This window comes from Myotis yumanensis, unplaced genomic scaffold, assembly GCF_028538775.1.
Source record: "Myotis yumanensis isolate MYYU_CA2020_CCGP unplaced genomic scaffold, mMyoYum1.0.hap1 SCAF_5, whole genome shotgun sequence".
NCBI classification, from domain to species: domain Eukaryota; kingdom Metazoa; phylum Chordata; class Mammalia; order Chiroptera; family Vespertilionidae; genus Myotis; species Myotis yumanensis.
The window spans coordinates 104,384,656-104,402,006 of NW_027223756.1; the positions used below are offsets into that span (position 1 = coordinate 104,384,656).

At 59.6% G+C, this 17,351-nt stretch overlaps 1 protein-coding gene across 5 annotated transcripts in view; it reads left to right on the plus strand.

Moving 5' to 3' along the window:
• Nucleotides 1-17,351, plus strand: part of UGT8 (UDP glycosyltransferase 8) — a 61,410-nt gene that overhangs the window by 16,358 nt on the left and 27,701 nt on the right. Inside the window, exons 1-3 of one of the 5 annotated variants that reach the window (XM_070416881.1) lie at nucleotides 169-2,012; nucleotides 2,173-4,324; nucleotides 16,778-16,885. The exons of 1 other annotated variant lie outside the window; for it this stretch is intronic. The gene's annotated coding sequence lies outside the window, so the exon portion shown is untranslated. Of the gene's footprint in view, nucleotides 1-168; nucleotides 4,325-4,748; nucleotides 4,786-16,777; nucleotides 16,886-17,351 lie in introns of those variants that run through there. 3 more of the 5 variants (XM_070416879.1, XM_070416880.1, XM_070416882.1) reach the window with 3 other exon arrangements.

A 17,351-nucleotide genomic window follows, 5' to 3' on the forward strand; every position in this document is an offset into this window, starting at 1 on the left:
CACTCACGCCCCCAACCCGCTGGAAGACCGGGCCTGGCGGATTGCCCTGGACCCACATCCCCCTGTGTGCACCTGCCCATGGGATCGCAGCCGCGATCAAGAGCAGGAAAGGGCGGCCTGCAGCCAGCCCCTGTGTGCACCTGCCCGTGGGATCGCAGCCGCGATCAAGAGCAGGAAAGGGCGGCCTGCAGCCAGCCCCTGTGTGCACCTGCCCGTGGGATCGCAGCCGCGATCACGGAGCAGGAAAGAGTGGCCTGCAGCCAGCCCCCTGTGTGCCTTTCCCTAGGTAGCCCTGGGTATCCCACAGTAGGGAAGGGCGCCCCACCCTGGCCACAGCTCAGGGGAGAGTACAACATGCAGTGGAGGCGAGGAGCCTGAGTGATCAACAGAGAGGGGCGCCTGCTTGAAGCCTTCAGGGTGTGGCTGGTGGTAGGCCTCCAGCAGACACACACACACACACACACACACACACACACACAGCGCCCACTCTGAGCTTCCAATGTGGTTGGGAGCAGACCACCAGTGGACACACACAGCCGGCAACTGCTCGGAGCCTATGTGGCGGGGCTGGGGGCAGGCCCCCAGCAGACACACACACACACACACACACACACACACATGGGGACGGCTGCACCGAGCCTCTGCTGCCAGACTGTGGCCATCAGTAGGACATCCACTGAGGGCTCCCAGACTGAGGGGCAGGCTTGGCTGAGGGAACCCCATCCCCCAGTGCACAAATTTCGTGCACCGGGCCTCTAGTCATTACATAAAAGGGTACGGTCTTTTTTTTTTTTTAGTTTTATTCATTTCAAAAGGGGTGGATCTGGCCCGTGGGCCGTAGTTTGCCCGTGGCTGGGCTAGACCATCATTTCTTTATAAAATGAAGAAATGGCTCAGTGGGTGAGCATCGACCTCTGAACCAGGAAGTCAGATTCGATTCCTGGTCAGGGCACATGCCCAGGTTGTAGGCTCGATCCTCAGTGTGGGACAGGCAGGAGGCAGCCGGTCCATGCTTCTCTCTCATCATTGATGTCTCTCTCTCTCCCTCTCCGTTCCTCTCTGAAGTCAACACAAATATTTAAAAGAAAAGTTAAAATGCATCGATAGTTGTCCTGAGGCACCACAGGCTTCCACAGGTAACAAGAGAGACGAGGGTTTCGAAGGCTGCTCTCCGAGGGAGGTTAGAACGATGCCAATAACCCTTTTCACTGTGCGCTGGGACTTTCCACGAAGGCACCGAGGACTTTTACATTTAACACTCTGTGCCAAGGGGAAGGATGTGGAACAGACACATCCACACGGCCGTGGGCTCGTGTTGACGGAATAACCGGGGAGGGCAGACATGAGGCCTTCATTTCTGCAGCTGCTGGGCCCCACCCAGAGCTCCGCCACCCGTGAGCCCCGTCCGCCGCCTCAGGATCCTCTTTACTGTTATAGCATCAGGTGCGTGCCCCCCAGCACATCAGGGCACGGTGTCCGAATTCTCCCCACAAATGTTCACGTGCACGTCCTGAGTGTAGAGGCTCTGGGGTCAGAGACGAGGGGGAAAGTGTAGAGAGAATGTGCACAGCGACGCAGGTCCTCCTGGGGACCTCTGTGAACACGCCGGGCGCCCGCCAGGCTGTCAGGAGAGGTATCTGGCCGAGAGCCTCCGGGGCAGGACGGGAGGGCGCTCAGGACGGGGGAGGGTGAGCTCAGAATCTCCGTTATAACATAATCCTAGTGACTCCCCACCCGCTGCGGCCCTGCGTCCAGGCTGGTCTGGTGCGTGAAGGTTCTGCCACGGGCATGCTGGTCGGGTTGGATCTGAAGAGCGTGCTGACCTGAGCGGTCAGCCCCCGAGCGGTCAGCCCCTCTCCCTCCACAGCTTCGTGCCGCGGACCCCGGAGGCTGCTCTAAGCGAGTCTCCTCGCCTCCCGCAGCCGCTGCGGAGTAGGGTCCGACCAGGGCAGTGGACACCCGCGTGCCTGCAGAGCTGCTGTAGAGGCGACGAGTGCGCAGATGGGGCGAAGGTTAGCGTGTGGGGCTGGCCCCTCGGACCCAGCGTGCAGGGTTTAGGTCAGATAAACAATGATGCTGTGACTGCCCCGTGTGAGGTCACTATAATCTCTCACCCTTGTCTCTGACCCCGTATCTCCCGCTCACGGACATGCACGTACACATTTGTGGCAGGAACACCTGGGAAACGGAGGGAAGGGGGCTGCGTGGACATGGCCTTCGCTCTGACCTCATGTCCTACCTGCCCCTCACGCGCCTTTACCATCGGGTCCGACGGAGGCTCCGCCAGGCTGCGTAGACACGAGCGCCATGCGTGTTCCAGCGCGGAAGGCCGAGGGCCCTGACACAGATGGGCTAGTTCCACGTTTTCTGCAACCACCTCCGAACAGGGCTCTTCATCAAGGTTTGGACATTATTTTTATTTTTAATCCTCACCCGAGGATATTTTTCCATTGATTTTTAGAGGAAGTGGAAGAGAGAAGGAAAGACAGAGAGAAACATCGATGTGAGAGAGACACATGGATGGGTTGCCTCCTGCAGGTACGCTGGCCAAGGCCCGGGCTGGGGAGCAGCCTGCAACCCAGGTACATGTCCTTGACTGGAATCGAACCCAGGACCTCAGGCCGACATTCTATCTACCAAGCCAAACTGGCTAGGGTTGGAAGTCATTTTAAAAGATTTAACGTATTGGGTACTGACTAGATTCAGGAGTGAAGTTTTACCGATGACACTTTCTCATCATGAAAAAAGATATTGCTTACAGCGGTTCTCAACCTGTGGGTCGCGACCCCTTTGGGGGTTGAACGACCCTTTCACTAGGGGTCGCCTAAGACCGTCGGAAAACACATCTATAATTACATATTGTTTTTGTGATTAATCACTGTGCTTTAATTATGTTCAATCTGTAACAATGAAATTGGGGGTCACCACAACATGAGGAACTGTATTAAAGGGTCGCGGCATTAGGAAGGTTGAGAACCGCTGCTTTAGAAAAAGGCGTATAGAATAACCTAATATCGACGTAAGAAACGTCCAAACCTGCAGAGCATTTTTGTAAGAGTCTAAAGCAAACTGACAACATATGCTGGGGAGGGGGCCAGGTCTCAAATGCTCCGGAGAATAACGACTTTGCAGTTTATGCGTCTGAAGTTGAGGCGTGGCAGGAAGAGGGCAGGAAGTGGGAGGAAGCCAGGTGGGGGTTGGGTGACCGGAGGGTTAACAAGAGGGTGTGCCTTCCTGAGGGTTCATTCCTGTTTCCAGGGGTCTCACTTCTGTGGTGCAAAGGTGAGCTACCTGCGTGCCACGGGCGATGGGCAGGGCCCGCACAACCTTTCCGGGAGGAAGCCTTGGACCTGGGGTGGGGCTGCCCTCCAGGACCCGCCAGGGTAGGGATTCATGACCAGGTCACCCGGGAGGCCACTGCCCACAGAACCCCCCCCCCCCTTTTTTTCGTTCACATTAATGATCCTACCATCACGCCATCGTATTTGTTAAAAGTATAAAGTTCTTTTATTGTGCAAAGGAATGTGCACAACTTTTAGACTTTCACGAGTTAAAGTTCTTGCTTAGTTTCTAATGATTATTATTGCTAGAGGCCCGATGTACGAAATCCGTGCCAGGGCAGGCCTGGCTTCCCCCGGCTGCCGGCACCTGCTTCCCTCTGGCACCCGGGACCCCGGCTTCCCTTGCCACCCCGGCTTCATCGGGAAGGTTGTCCAGAAGGACGTCCGGTCCAATTAGCATAGGATGCTTTTATGATTATAGATTCTTTTACCAAGAGTTTACATTGGCGTCATCAAGACAATAGCCTGCGATGGCTGGGACCACAGCTTGATGCTTGAGAGGACGGAGCATTTAAAGTCTGTTTATTACTTTTGGGCTTTTGAAGGCGCTTCCCTAGGAAATGCCAAGGCCCAGGCCTCCTGGGTCAGGCGGAGGCCGGAGCAGCCCCGCGCTCACAACATCTCATGTTCTTCCCCTGTGTCTCCGGGCCGCCCGTCTGGTCCGCAAGGATGACCTGCAGCCTCAGCGCTGAGCGGCGGGAGGTGCGCGTCTCCCCCTTCGGGAGTCACGTGGCGCTGCGGACCGACAGCAGGACGTTCCCGTTGGCCCCTGCGCAGAAGCTCCCACCTGTCCCGGTCCGGTCCTGGTCCAGGACCCGTCCCCCAGCAGACGGCGGCGGCGGGGACTGCGGCGGCGGCGCGTGCGCAGCGGGACGGCGAGGAGCGAGGAGCGAGGAGCGCGCGGCCGGCCGTCCCCAGCTCCCGAGTGCGGTGCCCGGGGCGGGGCGGACGGGGCGCCGCCGGAGACTCAGCCGCGCACGCAGGTGGGTCCGCGCCGCGCGACCGCCCGCCCTCTCCGCGCGCCCCGGGGCGGCCCCCCACTCACTTTCCCCGGACCCCAACTCGCCGGGCGGCGCCCCCGCCCCTCCCCCGCCGCGGCCCCGGTTCAACTTCCCCGCGGGGGCGCCCTGCGCGCTCGGCGCCGCGTGGTGGCCGGGGGCGCGGGGCGCGGGGCGCGGGGGTGGGGGCGGGGCGCGTGCGCGGGGGGCCCGGGCGCCACCGCGGCCACCCGGCGGGCAGCCGAGCCGCGGGCAGCGGAGCCGAGGTCCCGCCGGAGCCGAGCGCTCGGGCCCGCGGGGCGCGCGGCGGGGCGGGGGCGGGGGAGGCGGAGCGGCCGCGCCGTCGGCGGGGAGCCCGGATTCGCCCCGCGCCCCCGGGGCTCCCCGCCCTGCCCGGCTGCAGGGGCGACACCTGCCGGGGACCCAGAGCCGCGGAGCGAGGCCAGGTGAGCAGGTGCCGGACCGGAGGCGGGGGTGGCGGGGAGCCCGGGCCTCGGAGGCCCTGCCCCCTCCCACCGCGTGGCCATGCGGGGCCCGGGGTCCTGAGACCTCCCCGTCCCCCGCCCCCCACCCCCCGCCGCGCCCGCGTCCCGAGTGAGCGCGGAGGCGGGGGCCCGGCCCGGGGAGGAGTGTGCGGGGGCCGGCGGGGCCGGGGCGCCAGGTCCGGGCCGCGGGGGGGATGGCGCGGGAAGGGAGCCTGCGGGCCGGAGCTCTGTGGGGTCCGTGCGGTGTCCGTGTGGCCGGCGCACCCCGGGAAGGGCTGGGTTCCTGCCTCCGCACCTGCGCCCGCACCTGCACAGCCGGGTCGGCACCTCCGGGCCGGGCGGTGAAGGGAGGGGAGCGGGTGGGTTCCGGTCTCGGGAGGCGAGAGCGGCTCCCGCGGTGCCCGGAACGGGGTGCGGGGTGCGGGGTGCGGGGTGCGCGGTGTAACAGGGCAGCCTTGTTCCAGGGGCGCCGCCCGGCGCAGGGAGGAAACGCGGCCGCCGCCCTCGGGTGCGCGTTCCAAGGTGAGGCCGAGGGAGAGCCCTGTGGCTCTGAACCCCTGATCCCAGGTCGGGCTGGTGCGCGGGACCTGCCTGCCCTGCCCGGAGCTGGGGTGCAGGGCGCTGCTTCCCGGGAACTGCCCGCGTCCAGGGGGTGTCTGCTCCCTGGAGGTGAGTACAGCATCGGACCGCGCACCGGGACCGAGTCCAGGCTGGGGAGCCGAAGCCCATTGTGCATCGGCCCGGTTCTGTCTGGGTTTCTCCTGGGAGCCCCTCCCTGCAGCTCGAGGCTGGGCTTGGGACCATCTGTGCAGCGGGTCTGGAGCATTGGGGGTTTGGGGTGGAGGGGGGAGAGATACTCCCCTGGGAGCTGCAGGCCACCCGGCAGGCGGGGACCTTGGGGTGCCCTGGAAGCGGGTCCAGGCGGCCAGGGAGGGGCCCCGGGGCGCCAGGAGCTTGGGCACAGCTGGGTGATGCACCCCAGCTTTCCCGGGGCGATAGGACTGTAGAGTCAAACTCTTACATCCAAACTGCATTGAAGCGCGAATTAGAACAGGTGAGCCAACGAGGGTCCAGGTATTTACAACAAAAGTGTTATTTTTACTCTTTTTTGTGTAGAGTTTGACGGCTCACAGTGATTTTCAGTTACTTAGAACGTCTCGGGGTTCCCCTCCCATAGCCCGCGCGGGCCCGGCCTGTGAACGCTGATGACCAGAAGGACTCCCCTCCATTCTCTCTCCCCTCGCGGGTCACTCACAGCCACTCCTCGCTGCTTGATTCCACGAGGAGGGGGAGGACGGACGGACGATTGTTTTGCAATTTATAAAATATCTCCCTATTCCACACATCTGGGGTGTCGCCATTTAACGAGCACATTTTCTAAATAGCTGGCCCTTCACCCCAGTAATTCCTGAAACTTAAAAAGAAATGGCCTCTGAGCCGCGCACTCCTCTGCTCCTGGCTGCTCCCGGCTGCTGGTGCCCGGGCTGCCCTTGTGGCCACGGGTTCACGGAGCTGCAGGAGTGGTTCCCGCGGAGACGGCTTTGTCCGCAGCCTGAAACAGGAGAACGGATGCAGCTCGCTCTTCCTTGTCTGTCCTCCCGGGTCCTCCCTCCGTCACGGCTATCACTTTCCCGGCTGCCAGGTTGCGCCCGGGCCTGCGCCGGGCGTCCTGTCTCCCCCGGGAGCCTGGGCAGCTGGGACCCGGCCAGCGGGCTGGGCGCGAGCTGCCTGGCCGGGGCCCGGAGCATGGCCCGTGTGGAAGTGGTGTGAACCTGCTTTTTTATAGAAAACGTTGTATCTGAGATCTCGAGACGGGGTCTGACTTCCAGGCAGTGCAGATTCCCAAAAATCGCTGCTTTTCTGAGACTGGGCAGCCCGAAGTGTTTCCTTTGCCTGGTGGCCTGGCTGTGGGGGGTTGTGGGGCTGTGGGGGGCTGTGAGGGGCTGTGTGGGGCTATGTGGGTTGTGTGGACTGTGGGGGGGCTGTGTGGATCTGTGAAGGGCTACGAGGGCTGTGTGGGGCTGTGGGGGGTTGTGTGTGGCTGTGTGGACTATGGGGGCTGTGTGGACTGTGGGGGGATGTGGGTTTATGGGGGGTTGTGTGTGGCTGTGTGGACTGTGTGGGGCTGTGGGGGGCTGTGTGGGCTGTGAGGGACTGTGGGGGGCTGTGTGGACTGTGGGGGGGTGTGGGGGGTTATGGGGGACTGTGTGGCCTGGGGGGGCTGTGTGGGGCTATGAGGGGCTGTGTGGACTATGAGGGGATGTGGGGGGTTATGGGGGGCTATGTGGACTTGGGGGGGCTGTGTGGGACTGGGCCTGGCGCTGGGAGGCCCACACCGCCCTCCCCTGCGCTCACTGGCCCGGGAGCTGGGCAGATGGGAAGCAGTGCGTCCTGTGCAGGGCGCTTACCTGGGTGGGGCAGGCACTGTCGGCCGAGGGAGGGCTACACACACATCCCTGTGAACAGTGGCTCAGCTCAGCCTCCAAGCAGCTCACACACAGGCCTCCATCCTCCGCACAGGCGCCCTGGAGCAGTCTGCATGGGCCCGGGCTCTGCTGCGGGGTTCGCAGGCCGCACACCCCCAGGCTCGGGGGGGAGTGAGCCCAGGACAGCGGGGGGTAATGTGAGTGTCAGGCAGACACTGCAGAGCGCCCTCAGCGGCTGCGCGGGTGGTGGACACAGAGCAGCGCTGTGAGTGCAGACGCCTCCGGGTCCGGAGACTGGACCCCAGGATGTGACCGGCTGTGGCTCAGAAGGGATGGGGCGCGGCCCTTACACAGTGAGGAGGCGGGGTGGGGGGACAGGGGTAGGGTGGTGGACTCTGGGTCTAGTGGCCGATGGCAGGGGCTGGCCCAGGAGGTCAGGACAGGGCTGGGGTCTGGACTCGGGATGGGAACGTCAGCAGGTCACCTGGGGAGGAGTGTCCGGGGCCACATAGGGCTGAGCTGATGGACAGATGGACGGACTTAGAAGTTTCCAGCGCACAAGTGGTTGTCAAAGGGACAGGTACCAAGTGTCAGGGGGAGAGAGGCCGGGGGGGGGGACCCCCCAGTGTGAGAGTTGGGTGGTGAAGGCACAGAGCCAGAGGCAGGGAGAGTGAGCCAGCAGCTCGTAGCTCCTGAAGGGGAAAAACTCCGGAGCCAGGGGTCAAGGACAGAGCGAGGTCTCAGGCTGCCCCCTCTGCCCCCGAGGAGCTCCGTGACCTTGAACTCAGTTCCTTTCCTCATCTGCACCCCGAGGACCACAGCGCCCGCTTGCTGGGCCCCGGCAAGGCCAGAGGGCTGCCAGCCTGGTGCCGGGCGGTCCCTGGTCTGTGGCGGGAGGTGCCAGCTGCTCTGGGCAACACGGCACCTGCCCTTGGTGGCCCTTGGTGACGGGATGTCCACAGGATGCTGCTTCCGGCCGCGCTTGCTCTCAGGGTCCAGGGAGGAGCATGATGGTGCATTTAGGACAGTGATGGCGAACCTATGACACGCGTGTCAGGTGACACTCGAACTCATTTTTTTGGTTGATTTTTCTTTGTTAAATGGCATTTAAATATATAAAATAAATATCAAAAATATAAGTCTTTGTTTTACTATGGTTGCAAATATCAAAAAATTTCTCTATGTGACACGGCACCAGAGTTAAGTTAGGGTTTTTCAAAATGCTGACACGCCGAGCTCAAAAGGTTCGCCATCACTGCCTTAGGATGAAGACAGGATTGTATTTATGGCTTCGGGGGAAGAAGCTGGAGAATAGGGCAATTGGAGGTTCCGAAGGGGCGGAGGGAGCCATGGGGGTGACCCCCGAGGAGAGGGTGGGAGGGGGGTGTGAGGGGCCCCCTTCCCCAGGCCGAGGGTGGGGGACACCGTGTTGTTTTGCAAAGCATCTGGCAGCCAAGTCGTGGACATCTTGAGCGTCTTTCAAATCTTCTTGGTAGCGTGAGCTCAGGTTTTTTAGGTAATCTAACGAGGGCAGAGTTTATCCATTTGGAAATAACGTGAAAACACAGAAAACAAGACAGAAAACAATGATTCTAGGCCAGCGGTTCTCAACCTGTGGGTCGCGCCCCCTTTGGCGGTCGAACGACCCTTTCACAGGGGTCCCCTAAGACCATCCTGCCTATCAGATAGTTACATGATGATTCATCACAGTAGCAACATGACAGTGATGCAGTAGCAACGAAAATAGTTTTATGGTTGGGTCACAACATGAGGAACTGTATTGAAAGGGTCAGAAGGTTGAGAACCACTGTTCTAGGCGCTTCGTGGGCCTGTGGGGTCTGAAAAGCCAGCCCCACGTGACGTGAGTGGCTAGGCCAGCCGTTTGAAATGAGTAAAACTAAAAAAAAAAAAGACCGTACCCTTTTATGTAATGATGTTTACTTTGAATTTATATTAGTTCACACAAACACTCCATCCATGCTTTTGTTCCCGCCCTCCTGTCCAGTTTAAGAACCCATTGTGGCCCTCGAGTCAAAAAGTTTGCCCACCCCTGGGCTAGGCAGTGCTCTTGGTCACCGAGCACCATGGTGACGTCCACTGCAGTGGACCCCTTCCTTCCTCAGGGTTCTCTCTCTGTGGCGGGAGGCATGCTCTACATTAGAGACAAAGATGTGTAAGTAAGTGACACGTTAATCCTCGGGTAACTTTTTCACTCTTCGGTTAGCGGGTCTTTTGAGAAAACGTTTACCTACGTGCGCTGCTTTGAGAGCGCAGTGCGTGCTGTTGACGAGCTGGTGGTGAGGAATGTCGTGATGAATTGGTTCTAATCGTATGTGTTATTCCTTTTAGTTCAGATCAGTTTGTCTGCCTCGCTACCTACCACCATTTGCTCCCATAGCTCTTAGGACATAGACTTTAGGAAATCCCGTAAATGTTTTTTTTTTTTTTTAGTAAAATGAGGTTAAGTGTTCCATATTTTTATTATTACTATTTTTTGTTAATCCTCACCGGAGGGTATTTTTCCATTGATTTCTAGAGAGAGTGGAAGGGAGGGGGAGAGACAGAGAGAAACATCGGTGTCGGAGAGACACATCAATGGGCTGCCTCCTGCACCAGCCCCGACCGGGACGGGGATGGAGCCTGCAACCGAGGTACATGCCCTTGACCGGAATCGAGTCTGAGGGCCGATGCTCTATCCATTGGGCCAAACAGGCCAGGGCAACTGTTCCGTATTTTTAAGGTGAGCTGACGTCCTCCGTGTGTGTCGTGTTTCATCTCTGGCGCTGCTCTTCCCCTGGGATTCTCTGGCCGCGTTCTGTGCGGGCCTCTGCTCGGCGCTGCCTTCGCTGGCTCTTGTGCGAGGAGGGCGGTTCCCAGCGGCAGAGCCCACAGTCCGTGCGGGAGGCTGTGTGTGGGCGCTGACAGGTGCAGGCTGGCCCCCAGCTCAGGCGCGGACTGCGCACCGCCCACCCCGCACTCCCTTCTGGGGACCAGAGGCCCAGGCGCATCCATGTGAACTATCCGAGGGCAACGCCTGGGTCAGCACCCAGGAGCACAGCCCCAGCCTCTGGGCGTTGGGTGGCGGGGCACCCAGGCCCGCCCCCTCTCCCGTGGCCTGGCTGCAAATGTGGGCAAGTGTTAGCACTTGGACTGGCCAGGAAGCCTGTCGGTCAGGGCAGTCCCGAGCCTGGTTCCTCCGGCTCTGTCCGTGCGTCTGCAGGAATGGCTGTGTCTGCAGTGGGTTATGTGGGAGGTGTAACAGGTGGCGGGCACTTTCCGAGGAGATCTGCGTTGTCACCGGCCTGGGGGACCCCTGCCTGGCTCGGAGGACGGTTGCAGTGCGTGTAAATTGTTTTTCACCTTCCATGCTGTTCTGAAGAAACGTAAGAGTTGAAATGTTTTCAGGACACCGAGCCGTGACTGTTCAGCCACCACGTGGCTGTAATTTGCTTTTATACGTAATGGCCACGGGGCTGGTCTTCCTCCAAGTGCGACCTTTTCTTTTAAATAACACGTTCCCATCAATTAAAAGAGAAGAGAAGGTAGAGTCACGTGTTCAGATAGGCTGCTTATGCTTTGTTACTCATCCCTAGAAAATTGCATAAAATTTCAGTTTATGTCAATTGAGTCATATTTAAACATTTTAAATTTGCAAAACTACCTGAAGGAGAAAGGGAAAGACGTAAACCAGCACAGGGTACGGGGACAGGGAGGCTGTTCGGGCCGCCTTTAACTTTCTGTGGATTTGAAGCGTTTGACAGAAAGTGTGCGCAGTGACTGTACAGACGCTGTGTTTCAAACGGACCAGAGACTTGGCTGTTTTTAAAAATATGTATTTTATTGATTTTTTACAGAGAGGAGGGGAGAGGGATAGAGAGTTAGAAACATCGATGAGAGAGAAACATCGATCAGCTGCCTCCTGCACACTCCCCACCGGGGATGTGCCCGCAACCAAGGTACATGCCCTTGACGGGAATCGAACCTGGGACCCTTCAGTCCACAGGCCGATGCTCTATCCACTGAGCCAAACCGGTCAGGGCAAGAGACTTGGCTGTTCAAAGCACAGAGTCTTTCTGTGACCAGGACGTCCTGTTTTGATTAATCTGATTTGCAAATTCGGGATTTCCTCATCTAGGGAAGCAAACACACTTGGCCACCAGCACACGTGGGCAGCCGTGCCCGTGGGGATGTGGTCACCGCTCCTCTACCTGAGTCTCTGAATCTCGTGCCCCAAGATAAAGGCTCAGTGGGTGCCCCCCCAACCCAGGGGTGGTGCCCGGCATTCAGAAGGCACGGCTGGGCAGGGAGGGTGCTTTCCGGCTGCGGGGACCCGCGCCCTCCTGCCCTGGACGTGGGCAGTGCCAGGCCCCCGGGTCTTTCCTTAGTTTCCTGGTTTGCTTTGGGCCGAGCTCAGGTGCCTGCAGCCCCTGGGACTGGGCTGGGGCCAGAGCAGGTCCGACAGGTTTTCCTGTTTATTCCCGGGAAGCTGTGAGGGAGAGGAATGCTAATCAGGGCTCCATTGACTCCTGGTTCTGCAAATACCCCTTCATGGGGCTCACCTGAGAACGGGGAGAGGGGGGGAGAGTGTGGGCTTCTGGGGGCTGGGGCTCACCCCAAAACGCAGTGGGTTCAAACACAGGCCTCTGGCCGTCAGCACGCATTTTGGGGGCCACCCCAGCGGCTGGCCTGGGAGGTTTGCTGGGACCAGGGCTCTCTCACGTTGCCATGGAAATCCCTGTGCCCCTGAGCCGCCGGGAAAGTCACCCTCAGGCAGGTCTCCCGCCGGCACCTTCTCCATTTGGCCGAGTGCTGTCCAGAGGGGGTCACGGCGCGCACACGCGTGACCGGGGACAGAGGACAGTCCGGATCCGGCGTCAGCACCGAACTCGTGTTCGCACCTGCCTGGGCCGGCTCCTGCTCCTGCACCTGCTGCAGCCTCGACCCCCGTGTTTTGGTTGTTTTGAGCGTTTTCACTGCAGCTGATTTCTGATTTCACGCCATTGTGACCGGGGAAGGTGCTCGATAGGGTTTCAGCCTCTTGAACGTGTAGAGCAGTGATGGCGAACCTATGGCACTCGTGTCAGAGGTGACGCGCGAACTCATTTTTTGGGTTGACTTCTCTTTGTTAAATGGCATTTAAATATATAAAATAAATATCAAAAATATAAGTCTTTGTTTTACTACGGTTGCAAAGATCAAAAAATGTCTCTATGTGACACGGCACCAGAGTTAAGTTAGGGTTTTTCAAAATGCTGACACGCCGAGCTCAAAAGGTTCGCCATCGCTGGTGTAGAGACTCGGTTGGCGCCCGCCGTGGGGTCTGTCTTTGGAAATGTCCCGTGTGCACGTGAGAGGAATGTCTATTCCGTCGCTTTGGGGTGAAATGTTCTGGAGGTGTCAGTTCCGTCGGACCCAGTGAGTCGTGTAGGGTGGCTGTTGCCTTGCTGACTTTTGCCTGGAAGATGGATCCAGGGACGTCCGTGGGTGTTGAAGTCCCTGCTGCGGCTGTACTGCTGTCCATCTCCCCCTGATGCCTCCGGAAGTTTCTCGTGCGTCTGGGTGCCCCTGCACTGGGTGCGTGTGTGCTTGCCAGGCTCATACCCTCCTGTTGTGTCGGCCCCTGTCGTGCTACCGAGTGGTCTCCCTCCCCAGCTTCTTCCCCGTGACCCTCCGGGACCCTCCTCACCGGCCCCTCTGGCTGGGCCGTGCCGCCTTTCCCGGTGTCTTTGTCCCCAAACCTGCTCTTCTCTCCTCGTTCTCAGCCGGCGACGGTGGTGGCGAGGTGACGCAGGCTGTTGCGAGTGGACGGCAGCTCTGCCTTCTACACACTCTCTCGGGGCCTCTGGTTCCCAGCCAAACGGGCCTCGTCCCCCCCCGGGGCATCACCATCAGGGGACTGGCTGGTGTTGGGAGCCGGCCAGGCCCTCTGCCTGACTCCAGGGCACCACGTCCCCGTCATGACGACTGCCCACACGCTGGAACTTTCCGTCCACCTGCTGTCAGTCCGTGTCCCCGGCACTTCCTGGCCACACAGTGCCTCTGCCTTCTGTCCTCGGACCCTCCGCTCTCCGTCCCTCCGTCGTCCTCACTGCCCAGCCATTTGCCCCCCATGAGTGAGGGCTGGCTGTGCCACGGTCCACGTGGGAAACCCTGGCCTCCAAGGCTGCTTCCGTCCACCTGGGCCCACTTCCCTCGCTCATTCCCCCCGCCCCCCCCCCCCGGTCCCGTCCAGCCCTGGAGGCGTCTGCCAGGTGCCCCCGTGGCGTCTGCCGGGTGCCTGCTTTTCCCGGGGACTCTCCGTGCTGGTCCCCCACGCTGTCACCCCAGGGCTGCCTCTGGGCCTCTCATTTCTGTGTCTGGATGATGCTGAGACATTGAGCCAACCTCCCTCGGAGGAGAGTGTGAGCTCGAGGGGGTGGGGGGAGCTCAGGCTGATTGTCCATCCCCGCGAGGCAGCCCAGTCCATGTTCTCTGTGTATTGCGCTTATTGCGCTTTTGTCCTGTTGTTTTTCCTAAAACCTCGTCCTTAAACCCGAGGCGTTTCCTTCGGTTTTAAATGGAATGTTCTGTGGGTGAGGCCTCGGGTCCTAGGTCACAGCCTACGCCCGGCAGCCTGCAGGCAGCCATGTGGCAGGATGCAAGCTCTTTATTATAAGCCACCAGAGGCCTGATGCACGACATTTGTGCAAGAGTAGGCCTTTGCAGCAGCGGCTGCCTCCATCCATCGGCTGCAGGCTGCAGCCCCAGCTTCATCCCAGAAGGACGTCCTGTCTAATTAGCATATTACACTTTTATTATTATAGACTGGAGGCCTGGTGCATGAAATTCATGCACAAGTGCCGTCCATAGGCCTGGCCAGCGATCGAAGCGCATGGAAGGGCAGGTCCCAGCTGACCTCTGAGCCCCGGGCAGCACCTGAGCCCCTGGGCCCCCGCACACCCCTCTCCGCCTGAGTCACGGCGCCCAAGCCCCCATGTGGAGATGTGGTGAGCGCAGCCGGACGCCACGGGCCGGGGCGCAGCGTGGGCCTCTGGGCTGCCCAGCAGCGCCGCACCGAAGCCGGGCAGGCAGCTCACTCTCTCCCGGCTAGCCTCGCAGACCAGCTCCTGAGTGAACCCACGGGGAGCCTGACCTGCCCCTGCGGTCGGAGTGGGTGTGGGCTGGGCTCCTCCTGGGCACTGGCATCTGAGCCTGGGGGGCTTCCAGGCGCACAAGCCCTGGCGTCTCGGGGGAGGGTAGAGGGGGAGTGAGAGCCAGCTCTGTGGACGCCTCGCATTCTCGCCGCACTGCCGTCCCCGTCACCCCGCTCCTGGGCAGCCGGCGGGCTCCTGTGTCACTTCCGTCTCCTCCTGGCAGGGCAGTAGGAGTTGGAGTGAGAACGCACTTCACAAAATTGCTTCTGGGGAGAAAATAAGGAAATAAGCAGGCTGCATTAGACTGTTGCTAAGACGTGATGACAGGCTGTTGGCCGTTGTAAGTAATTCCCGAGGCTCCAGAGGTGGCGTGTGGTTCTGACCTCTTAGCCTCTCTCCCAGCATCCACTTCGAATGCGCTTTTTAAAAAATATATATTTTCATTGGTTTCAGAGAGGAAGGGAGAGAGAGATATAAAAACATCAGTGATGAGAGAAAATCATTGATCGGCTGCCTCCTGCACACCCCCTACTGGGGATTGAGCCCGAAACCCGGGCCTGTGCCCTTGACCGGAATCGAACCCGGGACCCTTCAGTCCGCAGGCCGACGCTCTATCCACTGAGCCACACCAGGTAGGACCGAATGTGCTTTCAGTTCAGATTCTGAAGCCACGTAGAGTTTACAGGATCAAGGACCCAGCCGTCTGGTGGGCCTCTGCTCTCCCTTCTCTCCTGCACCCGCCTGCCCTCTGGATGGGGGGAGGGGGACATGCTGGGGGAGACTCAGAGGGCGCCCCAGTGATTATAAATTGGGGGGCTGCCCATCACGAGCACGGGGTCTGGTCACGGCGTTCAGGTTGGCCTGCCTGTACCTGGGCCTGCGTGCTCCCGTGTCTCGGCTCCATTCCCACCATCTTTGTGTCTTGCCCGGCTCTGCCCAGAGGTGAAGGGCATAGGGGGCGGGGGGAGGTTTCGAACCACATGTGTGGTTGCCTGGCCCGTGTTGTGTGCACCTGGAACCTTCAGTAAGAGCCTCAGAGAAGTAACGCAGCCGTTGGTTTCACGAGCAGCTGTCACAGGGCAGAACTCAGCCTTGGAGCCTAAACACAGGCACTTTTTTCGAATCTAGTGCAACATTGGTATGAAGGGTGAGAAGGTCATTACCGGGGTTTTCAAAGACAGCTGTCTGCATTTGCGTTTCCCAGATGTTTAAAAACCCACCTGTTCTCAGTCGTGGGCCGGGCCGCTCTGCAGTCTTTACGCCGAGCAGCTGGGAGGCGCTGGTGCAGACCCGACCCAGGGGTCCCCCACTCTACCCGGGGGGCGGGGGGGGGAACGCATGGTTCGGACATCCCCCTCCCCCACCCCCAAAACGCCGGCCCTGCTCCCCAAACTCAGTTACGGTTAGTTTTGAAACTGGGACTCTGATTTAGTTTCTAGATGGAAATGCACATGTGAACATCTCGCTGTCCTTCCGTAACAAGTGCACCAGGTGACGGAATTTCAGTGTATTTATTTCCGTTACGTTTGCGAGACTCGGGGCAGCGGCCGAGATGCCCGCAGACCTCGGGCTGCTTCGCCCGCCGCGGCCGGTACTGCCCTGGTGCCTGGGAGACGCCGGCAGTGCGGGCGCCTGGAGTGGGGCCTCAGAGGGGGCCCGGGCTCCCCCTGGGAATGTGTGTTTGCTGTTCTATCCAGTGCTCCACTGGAACCTTCTGCTGGCGGTTAGGCGGCCCATAGGAGACACCGTGGGAAGCTTGTCGCTCGTTCCTGTTCCAGGACTTCCGAGGAGTCGGGGAGGGAAACATGTACAAGTTTGCTTTTGGTTTCTGCGGCCGGGCATTTCGGTCACATGCAGTTGTTTTGTGACCCTCACTGACGGAGCTGCAGGCGATGCTAAAAGCCCGTGTAAGGGCAGGAGGAGCCGCCATCAGTTAGCAGGAGGCGTGCGTGGCCGCGTGGTCCTGGCACCGTCCCCTGCGATGGTGCCCGGAAAGCCCTTCCTCCTCCCTGTGGATCTGCCACGTGGGGAGGGGGATTCCTCCGTGTTCCCCCCACCCGCCAGTGGAGTCCCAGCAAAGGACAGGATGAGCCCTAACAAAACTCTAAAACATCAGTTTTTTTCTAAAAATGTTTTTATTGATTTCAGAGAGGAAGGGAGTGGGAGAGGGAGAAAGAGATAGAAGCATCAGTGATGAAAGAGAACCATGGATCGGCTGCCTCACACTGGGGATGGAGCCCTCAACCCGGGCATGTGCCCTGACCGGGAATGGAACAGGGACCTCCTGGTTCATAGGTCGATGCTCAGCCACTGAGCCACGCTGGCTGGGCTCAAACGCCATTTTTTTTGTTGTTGTTAATCCTCACCTGAGGGTATTTTTCCATTGACTTTTAGGGAGAGTGGAAGGCAGAGGAAGAGACAGAAACATCGACGTGAGAGAGACACATCGATCGGTTGCCTCCTGCATGCACCCCGACCAGGGCCCGGGAATCTCCAACCGAGGTACGTGCCCTTGACCAGAATTGAACCCGGGACCCTTCAGTCTGTAGGCCGACGCTCTATCCACTGAGCCACACCGGCCAGGGCTCGAGCATTATCTTTTAAAGAAAGCATATACCTGTCAGAACTTAGAGACTCACACGGGCCCGGCTGTGTGGTTCATGAAACTGCTCTCATTTCTGTAAGGATGAGGTCAGAGTCCAGGCAAAGGCTTTCCTATTGTTTGCGACGGTCAGCCGGTCACGTGCGGCCGATGCCCAGAGAGACCTGGTACCAGCTGGTCTGGGTGCCTGGCAGGAACAAGCCCACACCTTGTTCTGTCCGTGGATCCGTGTGTCTCTGAGTCTCCGTCTCTACATCCGCTTAGCTGTCTGTATCCTAAAGGCACGTCGCAAAGATGGAGAGTGTGTCATCACTGCCGCTTTCTTTTTCAAAAAGCAAAATCGCACTGTTTGACTGAGGTGCCTTT